Raw genomic sequence first — 12,803 nt, 5'->3', positions numbered from 1 at the left:
CTGCATTGAGGTTCAATTCATGTTAAATCCTGATTTAATAATTGTAAATCTGTTCTGTAGCAGGGTGGGTATTAGTGGATTATGTGGAATCAGGGTCTCAAAATCAGATTACAAAAAATAAATAACCATAATAAACCCAGATTATATTTAACCAGTGCAATATGATTGTAGTTACATTCTCAATGAATAATTGGTAACTAATAACATTATGAAAATGTTTTTTATATATATTTAAGTAAGTTACTCTGCTCAAGTTTGCTAGTTTTGTCAAAAGTGACAAACTCATTTTTTAAATTATGATTTATGGAACATTTGGTTTTTATTTACATTGACAATGAGTAATATTTCAGGAAGCTGTCCTCTTTAGTTACAAGTTACCCTGATTGAAAATCAGCCGTAATAAAAAACGTACACAATAAAAACATCCCTGTACTGTTTCTTTTTTACATGTTGTAAAATACAAACAGTACACCTGTAATTTGTGCCAGTAGGCCTAGTATTGTTACGGTATTTATTTTTAGTATACGGTGCAATATTTTCCAAAAAAAATCTAAGGTTGAACTTTTCAAATAACGTGGTGGCATGTTTATATATATATATATTGAATGGCGTTTCCGCTATCTACCCAAAATAATCAACTGGTTCCCGCAGGTAAAGCCAAGGCTCAAAATTATTATTTTTTCTCCACAGTTTTTTTGCGCAGCGCACTGACCTGCTCTTTGCCTGGCAACTCCATAAAACCACCTAGTGTCATTTTTGTCATTTCTTTTTTTGTAAACAAAAGATATTTAAAGTGTTAATTAGCTTTTGATGTGTATACTGGATGATTTTGTTATTTTTGGACAGAACCAGGACATTTCTGCCATTAGCCGGTGTTTACAAAAAAAAAAGCTACCTTCCGTGTTTTCTTGCATTTCCGTCAGCTTTAGGACTTCTTTATATGCTTTTGATCACACACAAGGGCGTGTACTGTAAGCATATTTTGATGCATTATCATTATTGTTTATTTAAGATTTTAGGGATTTAGCACCTTTCGATGGATTAATGCCCCTCATCAATCATGCTCCCACGCATGCGTAGAGCGTAGAGCCGCTAATGTGGACAGGTAGAATTTTCCGACAGAACACCTGGCTAATGCTGATGGCTAGGCTTCTCAAACACATTACTAAAACAAATGTATCTTCTTTGGAAGTGGAGTGATCAAATGATTAAAAGTCATAATCATGCATTCACAGTCTTGGAACAAACATGAATGGGAAATAACTGTAAAACAAATAGTTGAAAAGTTGTCATTAGATGTATTTATCTTAACAAAACTAAATGATGTTTGGAGCGTCTTGAAATGAGCTGTACGTGCAGTTTATGGCCGCCGGGTGGCGCTGAATCCCCGTTTGCGGTCCGAAACACTTGAAGGCTCCGATCAAAGAATATAGAATTAGACAAGAGGTCTCACTCTGTCTCTTTTTCCACTCCAGACGGAGCCTCTCTTAATGAGTTCATGAATATGTTAAAAGATGATGTGAAGTCAAGTTGGGCGGCAAAATAAAAATAAAAAATCAGTCCTATATATTTTTCTCCATTTAGAGCAATGGAGTGAAAATAAAGTCCAGCGTATATATATAGGACAAAAAACTTCACCAAAAGTGTAACACATGATATTTATTTATTGATCATTTCACTCAAAAATGATCTAACAAAGGATGGCTATTGGCATAGTAATAACACTGTATGTAAATTATGTAACTTAAGAGAAATAAATGACTTAGGCAATTTTTGAACATGCCTTTGTGACCTAAGCAAGATATGGTAACACTTTATTTTGAAGGTGTCTACATAAGAGTCACACAAGCCTGTCAGAAACATGACATGACAAGTATCATGAGCGTTAATGTTACTTCAAAGTGTCATTAATGTTCATGACACATCCCATGTCATGTTTATGACACGCTCATGTCACTCTTATGTAGACACCTTCAAAATTAAGTGTTATCATATCTTGCTTAAGTCACAAAGGCATGTTCAAAAAATTGCCTAAGTCACATTTTATTTTGACTTAGGCATAATAAATCCGCTTAAGTCACACACTTGACATACGCCATTATCTTAAAGGGGTAAAATCACATGATCTGATCAACTGAGGATGGGGGCGATTTTACCATAGGTGGCCGGCGTCATGAGGAGATGATTTAGGCCAGGGATTCCCAAAGTGTGGTGCGTGGACCCCTGGGGGTGCGTGAGCTGCTGCTAGGGGGTGCGCGAGATGAAAAATGTAATGGCGGTCTGATAAAGACACAATTAAATTTTTTTTCCCCCACACAATAAAGACGTGTCATTAATGAATTAATAAATACAGGCTATTCAATTTTGTGTCATTTTTTGTTCATTTTTGCATGTATTTTGGTCATTTTTGCATCTATTTTTTGGTTGTTTGGTAATTTTTACATGTATTTTTGGTCAATTTGTGTCTATTTTGATAATTTTGTGTCATCTTTGGTCATTTTTGCTTGTTTTGATCTTTTAATGAAGCGTAGAAGAAGTTATCTTCTTGTTCTTGTATCATTTTTCCAACCTGTGTTATGATGACGGGGTTGTGTTCACTCCACGCTCATTTAAATTTGCTGCAATTTTTGTTCAACGCAGCTCAAAATATTTTCCCAACATTAACATTTTCCCAACTGATCTGCTTTCTGCCTCTGATCCTGAGCCTGTCATCATCCTCCACCTTTAATATGGCTATAAAAAATCTTATTGCATTTTGTTTTTTTTGAAGGTGTGGGGGATTTGGGGTGCGTCAACCCGGTTGGGACATAGAAGGGGGTCCACGGCTAAAAAAGTTTGGGAACCGCTGATTTAGGCAAAGAAAACAATTTTGACAAAAAAAAAAAGACTTAGGCGATTATTTTAGCAAAAACACGAGTGATACATCTCTTTAACATACGATCTTTGCTCAAAGGTAGTTGCCAAAGTTGTCAGATCAGGCGTGAGTCCACGGGAGCGAGCACTGCTGTGGATCACACCGGCCAGGAGACACGGGAGCGCCGCTATCTGACTAACCTGACAAGTAAAACAACCAGTTTCACTCGGCGGTCGGTGGACAGGAAAGTTTACAGGGATTTTAACATCACTTGGGAGCATACGGAGCGTGTTGTCCCCCTTTTTCTTCCACGGAGTGTCCCACGCCAGGAGAGAAGAAGGTGGGTGAAGGTGTTTGTTTGGGACACCGAGGAATGTTTAGCAGGGAAGCTAATTAGCTAGCTAACGTTAGCGGCAGATTAGCTCCCGTAATTCAAGACACACGCCCAGAAACAGAGCTGTAGCTTGATGTTAGGACTACAAACGTGAATTTAACTCAAAGGTAAGTCTTTAAAACATTTACTGAAAGTGGCAAAAAGTATCCCCATAGTGAGTTAAATTTAGAGGAATGGGGTACAAACAAGCAGGAACTGTAAGGTTAACTAGTAATCCCTGTAGGAATACTGGCTAAAGTAGAATCATCAAATAATCAGAAAATAAACATTACAGATGCGTATTTAGGGCATTTATTTGACCATAACTTTGCTTTTAAGCAGCAAATAGCAATGTTATAGGTTTATTTGGGATTGTGTGTTTAAACCTCTGAAGTCCAGGAGATTTTGGTTCAAATCTGTCAACTTCCTATACATTCATTTCTGTCTCTGTTTAGCTTCTTTCAGTCTGTCCTTACATCACATGCATGGCTCCTTTTTCTCAACACAAGCTTGGCTATCAGTCAGATTTTTCAATTTTATTTAAATTACAAGTATAAAGCTGCCAGGAACCCAAAATACAACCAAAGGACATAGGTTTTTATGGAGATGTACCATTTTTTTTCACTATTTATACATACAAAAACAGCAGAAACTAATGAAATAAATAAATAAATAACTATAAAAACATCAACAACATGTCTATTTGCATGTTAATTAAAATAGCAATAGTTTAGTACAAAGAAAATTCACATTTAATAATTGTCTAGAAACATAAATGGCACACTGTGTGAAAGCCCCTATGATTGCACTTTCAACTGGCTTTCTCAGCTTGTCTTCATATGATATATAAATAAAGTTATCACTGTAAATAAAACATGCTCAGTGTATTTTCAATAAATAGACGAACTCCAGACGGTTAAGTTGATTAGCTGTCAGCAGTAACATGAACCTGTCAGGTTGCAGCACAAAGCAGGTGACAGGTCAGTTTACCTTTTTGAATGCAATTAAATGACAATGAGCGTGAGAAAAAAACGTGCCTCTGTTAGAGGTTTGCAGATTCAAGATAAATCTTTGTGGCTTGAATTTGGACTAGGCCTATTAATCACAGTAGAGCTGCTTTTATAGTGTTGATGGATAGGAGCACTGATTTTTCTGAGGTGTGAAATCACTTAACATACTTACCAAGTCTTTAAACCACCATGCAATTGTTTACTTGCCTGATAAATAAAGTGATTAGTTTGTTTGCAGAAATGTGACAATGATGTCATATATCGGACATGACTACCAAACTTGCGCCTGTGTAATCTGAGGATTTTCTGCTTTTTGTTGTTGTGAGTTGAATATATCTTAGTTTTGGACTTTTATTTTGGAAAGATAAGCAATTAGAAGTTGATTTGATAGGTATTTATTGCTATTTTGTGACAAAGACTAAATCTTTAATGGAGTCTGTGCATGCATAATCACTATAAATTGTTAATTACAACTCCAAAAATGTATTGGAATAGATAAATTGTGAATAAACTGTTTGAGCATTCATTTTCCTTAAGTGGTTGTGATGCACGAGTGACTGGCAGGATGTACTGTAAGGTAGGGAGGTGCTAAATGGATTTGTGTTGCTTTATCAGACAGATCTCTCCTCTCTCAAGAAGTCCACATTAAGTGAGCTGCAGCTGGCTGTGGTTTTTGATGAAGTGTGACAGATCGTGGTTACTGACAGTTTCAGGGGACGTCCTCCGAGGAGTTGGGTTTCGAGGAAAGTCGCTGTGAGGGGTGCATAACTGGGACAGCCTGTGCTGAATCTAGGCTTTTTAGGGATACGAGGACCTATATTTGCTGTGACTTTCGTGCGAAAGTCACAGTGTAGTACTCGTGAGGCTTTGCTATTTCCAGATGTTGCAAATTGTGACATCAATCCCCACTTTTAAAGGTTCAGTTCACCCAAAATCACAGAAAAACATCTGTCACATGAGCCATTTTTATAGTTTCTGAATGATGTCTTTATCTCTAAAACTAGGAGGTAAATAGTGTTTTTTGCATTTCAAAGCAATAAAAACAGGACATTTGCTAAAGTTATATTCAACTTGTTTTCCAGCTTTTTTTTGTAGAAAGAAGTTCCAATTAAAAACAGTTTATGCTTCTGAACAATCTTCAGTTAAATCACAGCTTTCTTTCTGAATAGTTGACCTCTTGGCCGTTCTATAATGACACCATGAACATTTCAAAAGAGCCTAATAAGAGCCCTCATTTCCCCTTTCTTTAAATAACTCAATAATGGGAGTGAAATGTGCTCTCTCTGGTGTAAATAACTCCAGTGGCTGGTCAGCACTGGACCGAAAACTGTCTGAACTCTGCAAACAAGTGTCATGTGAGACCCGAAGCAGAGCAGTGTCTCTGCTGCCTCACTTCTCTGTGTTTCAGTGGAAACATTTAACCGTTTAACGTTTGAAAAACTTTTTCCAAGGTACTGTTTTATTTTTTGCTGAGGTGTGAGAAAATGAGAGGGTGTGTTTCCTGCATGTGCTGACAACGGCAGATTTTTCCACCTCATATGAGTTCAAATAGTCCCACACACACTTCTTCTTCTACCTTCCCATCGTGTCTTCAGCCGAGACCCTGCCGTCACTTCTTGTAACTCTGCTTGGCTTTATTCTCCACCCCACAGCCCACTGTAAATCTTATTACCATCACATCAAATTAAGGTGCTTCCTCTGATTTTGCTGATTGGACTCTGAGAAGATTTGTTCTGTCTACTATAACGGCAGCGCTGATGCTGGAGCTTAATCCAGGCAGGGATAAGTGAAAGAGACAAGAGCCTCCAGGTACTTAACCGTCTAAATACCTTTCAATATGAGGAATAAGAGCAACCAGAGAGTCTCGAGCCACAGTGTATTGTTTATAGAGTTGCACAGCTTTATTCAGGATGGTTATGGCACTTACAGAGCATCATTCATTTCATTCAATTCATTATAATGCTAGGATATTCTTTGGAAAGTTATTTTTCTCATCAGATTGGCAGAAGAACAAGATTGTTATAAATTATAAATTAAATAATTAATAATAAAAAAAAAATGTTAATGCTAAAATAAATCTATTAATTTGGTCAGAAAAAGCGCAACGCACCTTATTTTCCCCAACTAGCAGTTAAGTAGAAGTTCAGTTGATATTCACATACAATAAAAAAAACAGCAAATCCTCACACTTGAGAAGCTGGAATGCTTGGAAAAAAAAAATCAATCAATCAATGAATTACTTATGAAAAAAAGTGGCCAATTGTTTTCTGTCGATTGACAAACTGAAAAGGGCTGCAACAATTGGTAAATAATTGTCATTTATTATGATTAGCTATATTTGTAAAATTAATTTTCATGCAAAAAATGACAGAAAATACTGTTTTCAGCCTCTCAAATACAACCCCAATTCCACTATTTTAAATGTCATATTTAAACTGAATTATTACAATTAATTTAGTGAACGGGAAAATTATTGGCAGAGGAATTGATCATTATTGTTTCAGCTCTAAAATATTTTGTTTTCACAGAGGTAAGCCTACTTGGATTTGACTTAAAATACATTGAAAAAGATATTTTACAAACTAACTATGTACATTGTACTTGTTAAAAATGAAAGAAAATAAATAAATAAAATGTATAAATAAGTTGCAATCATCTTCTCATGTAAGCTGTAATGTCTGGAAGATGTGTTGGTAAAAAAAGCCTGTTTATTGTTGGTTTTAAATTAAGAACTATGGCAGCTTACAAGTAAACATGTGAAAAGAAAACAACCAGGGGAAATGTTGCAGAAGGAAGGCAGGAAATTAACTTTTGTATATTTGCTGCAGTGACTTCACTTCCAAATTTCCCCAGCCACTTTAGTGTCAAGCAATACTTCTCGAATAAAGGCTTAAAAGAATTATATTTGGTTTCTATTGAGCAGGTAGAGAAAGTCTGGCCCACTGTTTGCTTTAAGTTATTATTCCCAGAACTAGAGAAGAAGTACAGGATGCAGCAGGACTGACCAAACGGACGAACCACAGACTTTTTATACGAAGTGCATCACTGTGACAGATTATGTAATGGAACGTTCAGTGCAGCATGTGCACAGATAAAATCTCACACCGACTGTGGACGATGTGAGTGAAGGCTGATTGATTGATTGATAACCCCGAAGTATGGCTGTTCTGTTCTGGGCAAAAAGCGTTTATTTGGATTCATACCGGATTTTTTATTTATAAGAAAGGTGTATTATTAGCAAGACAGATATATCTGTTGAATGTTGACAGATATTGGCTGATTATTGGTGTGTATGCTGTCTGATATGTGCCGTAATGAAAAAAATGTGTGTGTGTATATATATATATATATATATATATATATATATATATATAAAGTGTATATATATATATATATCATTAGATATATTGCAGAAAATGTTGCTTGTCATGATTTAGAAATGGTATTCACTCATTTTTTAATTTTTTTTTTAATAGTCAGAACTTGACTAAAACTGAACAGTAAAGATGTTTTTTTTAGCATTTATAGAATTGACAGGTAATGTCATACATTTTTTTGTTTAATATATACAATTGTAAAATATTATTTATTAAAGTCTTATGTTTGAGAAAGTAGCTCTCTGGGTACATTTTCAGAGTGGGGAAAACTGGTGCACAATCCACATAAAAAGGTCTATTTTCATTCCAGCTCATTTCTATATCAGCCATCAAATCGGTTATTGATGAATTTTCCCCCTCTTAAGTCTGTATTGGCATCGGCCTAAAAAATCCCATGTCAGGTCGGGTTCTACTATAGGGGCAAGTAAAAGTAGATTTATAAACATTAACGTTGAACCCTGGAAGAACTTCCAAATGATCTGATCCAATTGGAATTGTATGCCTTTGATCTTATCAATTCCTTGTCAATGTCAGCATTACGTTACATTATATTACATGTAATTTAGCTGACGCTTTTATCCAAAGCAACTTACAATAAGTGCATTCAACCTGATGGTACTAGCCTTAGACCACAGGAACCAAATAAGTACATAACTTTTAAGACCCAACTGTAACGCGCTACAGGAGTGCTATATGTTTAAGAAGAAGAGCGTTTAAAAAAATAAAAATTTAAATTAGGCGACCATGACTTAACCGAGGTTAAGTTAAGTTGGGTGGTGGAAGAGGTAGGTCTTCAGCCTGCGGCGGAAGATGTCTAAGCTGTCTGAGGTCCTGATGTCAGTGGGGAGCTCATTCCACCATTTGGGTGCGAGAACAGAGAAAAGTCTGGAAGAGGTTTTGAGGCAGGTTGATCTTCGCAGGGTGGGAGTCGCCAGCTGTTTGGCTGATGCAGAGCGGAGAGGATGGGCAGGGGTGTAGGGTTTTGCAAGATCATGAATGTAAGCAGGACCTGAACCATTAGCAGCAGAGTAGGCCAGAGCTAGAGTCTTGAAGCATAACCGTGCAGCCACCAGTAACCAGTGGAGGGAGTGGAGGAGGGGTGTTCTGTGTGAAATATTTTTCTAACAGTTGCATGTTGTAAAACAATGCCATTACATGCTGCTGGAAACTTGGAGTCGTAGCAGAGGGGAAGAAACACTCTGCAGGCCTACTGCTTGTAATGTCTCTAAAATAATAATTTCAACTAATCTTATAACACGTGCAGGCTGAGCAGGTTTATTTCTTAGACTCAAGAATCCCATATCAGACAGGCTCTACTTATTATTCAGTAAAAGCCCGGCAAACTTTCTCGACCTGAGTCTACCTGTCTTCAAAATGAGGATTAGATAGAAACGCTGTCCTCTTCCAGCCAGCTGAATTAGCAGGTCACAGGTTAACGAACAAGGCTGCCAGTTCTTGTTATGATACGCCTGTCAGCCAGTCTAATGCTCTGGGAGTCTGCTGTGTGTTGTTACTGTGAGCTGTGAATTGGCTTCAGAGGTTGTAGTATTTTGTTTCATTTGGCTAATGGACGTTCTGTATAGCCGGTAGATTTGGTGAGATTTCCCTCAGTGCCTGTTAGCATCAACCAGCGAGGTAATCCATAATGATATTATCCCTGCGGCCACTGTATCAGGAGTAATCCAGCCAGTCGATATTGGCCTAATCACTTCTAATCACAGATCTTAAGCTGATGCACAACTGGTAAAGAAAAAGAGAGTATTATTGGATAATATCGCTAAATAAATCATGTTTACTGGCTGTAAAATGATGAGCCAGTTAATAAGCAGCTTTAAAAGGGTGAAGCTGTGTCTGACTATCTTCCATGATATGCTTTTTATGGATTAATCAGACTCTAATAGTGGATAAGAACAGGATAGGAAAATAATTCTCTATAAATATGCTCTGTGAATAGATCCATCAGGATTTTGTCTGTTTCGCAGCAGCAGACCTGGCAGCGGAAGTTATTTGTTGTGTTGTTGGTGCCCAGTCGGCTGCTGGCTCAGAGTCTGTGTGTGAGCATCATGAATATTAGAGCTGAAAGAAAGATTTTAAGTCTTGATTGCCCATTTAAAATCATAGTCTTTAAGTCGTTTTTTTAAGGCAAAGTTCTGCCTGGATGGGACTCACTGATGACTGATTAAAATTATGACGGCCATTTGTAATATCCTGTTTTAACTGCAGAAGACGCTCTAATATCCTGCCACTTCATCCAGACGACATCTGATTTCTTTGGAAACCACTGTCTGGGTTGTTGCTCAGCTGGGAACAAAAGGTCATGTGAACTCATTTAATTTTGTTTTGGATGGCTTGGGACATTAGATTAATTTTAAAAAGGCTAAAATGTTCCTGTTGAACCACCAGTTTAATTATTTTATTACAACAATGAGGCTGTGTTTTCTCCTTTGAATGTGAACATAGTAATGTTTTCTGCAGGTAACTCGTGTATAAGACTGCAAGCGGCAAGTGGTAAAAAGGAGTTAAACAAATATTTTTTCATCAGAGCTGATGATGGAAATAGTTAAAGTGTGAGCCATTTAATTTCCTTCTCATCTCTGTTGAGAGTTGCACAAGCTCAGCACCAGTAAACATTACATTTTTTGTTATTTCATAACCACTAATAGATAAATTTGTATGGGATTGAGTAAAAATGAACTTTAGGCAGGTAGATTTCTTACCCCCAAACATTAAAGTTACATCGATCTAAATCTATGTATTGCTACAGCCCTATTGACAAACTTAGAGGAATTAAATCAATTGTCAACAGCACAGATCAGGAATTAATAAAACAATCAAATCCATAAAGTTACAGACCAATTAACATAATCAATATTCACATTTGTTTTAACAGAAATCTTAATTCAATCAATGGCTCACATTTAGGGATTTTTAGAAGAAAAGTGCTATATATATATAGTAAAGCAGTAAGTTGTGTAAATAATGTACACTAAACAGAGCTGCACTGATAATATACTCTTTTTTTTCCCCCTTTTTTTGTTAGAGCACAGGATATTTATTTTCCAACTAGCACTGGTTCCAGTTTGGAGCAATCTATGTCTATCAAAGTAGCCCATGCACAGAGGTAGCCTGAGGCAGTGTATGACAAGATCTCATCATGTCGCAAGGCCAATACGTGCACAATAAATTGAATCAAATATTTCTTAGCTCTGAGCTCTTGAGCATGTTATTTACTCCATGGATTAAACAAGTTTCACATCAAAGTTCACTACAGATAAGACGTGCTTTTGAAACTAAGGTTTGGCTCCATTGCATGCTTCATGCTGTCACAATCAGTTGATTTATAAGCATTTTTAAAATATTTAAAGAAAAAAACACACTTAAAAGCAGAGCTTGCTCAAGGTGTGTTGGAGCCTCCCCTCGTGTTGTAAGAGTGTGAGTGTGTGTGTGTGTACACATGTGACTTCAGCAGGAAACTATGTGTGTGATTCGACTAATCTCTCCGCTCAGCAGCAACATGCCTCAGTTTCTGCTCCACTAGCTGTCATTATCAGACACAGAGGGAGAGAGAGAGAGAGAGAGAAACAGAGGGACAGTGGTGGGAGAAGACCATGTGAGTCACATTACTGCCTCCCCTCCTCATGTCAGACATTATGTGCTGCTCTGAAGCCTTTGAAGAGGATTAAAGTTCCTCACTTTGTATTTTATTCATTTGATTAGATCAGTGGAGGAATAGGTTTTCAGAGGCATAGTTGTTTGTGTGGTTTGTGTTGTGTAAGAACACAAAAATTAAAGTGTTTTTACTCATAAATACATTACCAAGACTGATTATTTTACTTTTTTGAAGTTCTTCCTTGTTTCAGGAGTCACTCACCATAACTTTAAATATTTCCATTTCCATTATCATAGCACCTTTTTCCGCATGTTTTAGTTTCCTATCATTATTAAATATTCATATTTCCCTTGACTGTTTTTGATCAGTATTGCTGCTACTGTTTTTTTGCATTTTAAATAAACTACTGTCGTTGCTGCTTGAAATGTAAAGTAACACAACTTCCTGTGTTAAAAATGTGTTTTCTGGAAGGAATTTTTTCAGAGTAATATGTTTATACATTGGGAGTAGGCTTAATTCTCAGCCTGACAACATCTTACAATACAATAAATGCTTTTCACTGTAAACATAATTTGACATTTTATTTAGTTTAACTTTTCAAAATCCAGCATTATGAAATTGTTCCATGAACTTTATACTATTATCTTTCTTGCAGGTTTTTGTAGCAGATACCGACAGAGAAAATGCATTTGTAAAGAAAACAAACTTTACATAATCCTAATAAATATTTACTTTTGTGAAAAAAGTATTGCCAATTATTTGACATAGCAGGCCTACAGCAGTGAGGCAGACATGAGAAATGGGGAGAGAAAAAGGTGGATGACATGAAACAAATGTCCTTGAGGAAATGAAAAATTCACCCCCAAATCAAAAATACCTATTTTATTCTCTTACCTGTTATTGATTAACAGCCCTTGTTGTGAGCAGTTTCATGTAGGGACTATTTTCCTTCTACTAGTTTCTACATGAAACTGCTCACAACAAGGTCTGTGGATTATCTTGAGTAACCAGGTCATAAATTCTGTAAAGAGACATTGCTGTTTGAACGCTTGTGACACCTTGAGCACCACAAGCTCACTGCCATATAGTTTCATTACATTCAAGAGAAGGCAGACAACTCCACAGATGAAATGACCAACATTTGGCTACTCGGACCAAAACAAAACAACACTACAGGGATATTATATATAAATATATATATATATATATATATATATATATATATATATATATATATATATATACTGTATTTCCTCAATTTAAAGCCGGGCCCCTATTAATGACCGGCCTCATTTAGTAACCAGGTGTAAAAACAATTTTTAGTAAATAAAAGCCGGCCTCTTTTATAAGCCGGGTGTCTTACCGGTGTTATGTCAAAATCTGTTCCCCCGACGATATGTGTCCCCCTTACCTTAACCTGCACCAACCTGACCCCAACCAGTCCTCCTTTAAGTTGTTAACATGACCCCAAGTTTACCTTAACCCCAAACAGTTGTCTCTATAAGGCCTAACCTTAAACTTAAATCCTAACTCCAACCGTGGAGGTGATGCTACGGAGAACACCATTCAGGAAACATCA

General features: G+C 36.7%; 1 protein-coding gene across 6 annotated transcripts in view; it reads left to right on the top strand.

Moving 5' to 3' along the window:
* Window positions 1-3,011: 3,011 nt before the first annotated feature.
* LOC131980355 (rho GTPase-activating protein 12-like) overlaps window positions 3,012-12,803 on the top strand; it is a 67,876-nt gene continuing 58,084 nt past the window's right edge. For 5 of the 6 annotated variants that reach the window (XM_059344586.1, XM_059344585.1, XM_059344584.1 and 2 more), the window contains exon 1: window positions 3,012-3,194. The gene's annotated coding sequence lies outside the window, so the exon portion shown is untranslated. Of the gene's footprint in view, window positions 3,356-12,803 lie in introns of all 6 variants that reach the window. The other variant, XM_059344582.1, reaches the window with a different exon arrangement.

Source organism: Centropristis striata, chromosome 11, assembly GCF_030273125.1.
Source record: "Centropristis striata isolate RG_2023a ecotype Rhode Island chromosome 11, C.striata_1.0, whole genome shotgun sequence".
In the NCBI taxonomy this organism is placed as follows: Eukaryota; Metazoa; Chordata; class Actinopteri; order Perciformes; family Serranidae; genus Centropristis; species Centropristis striata.
The sequence above is the reverse complement of the archived record's forward strand: the minus strand, read 5'-3'. Positions and strand labels throughout refer to the sequence as shown.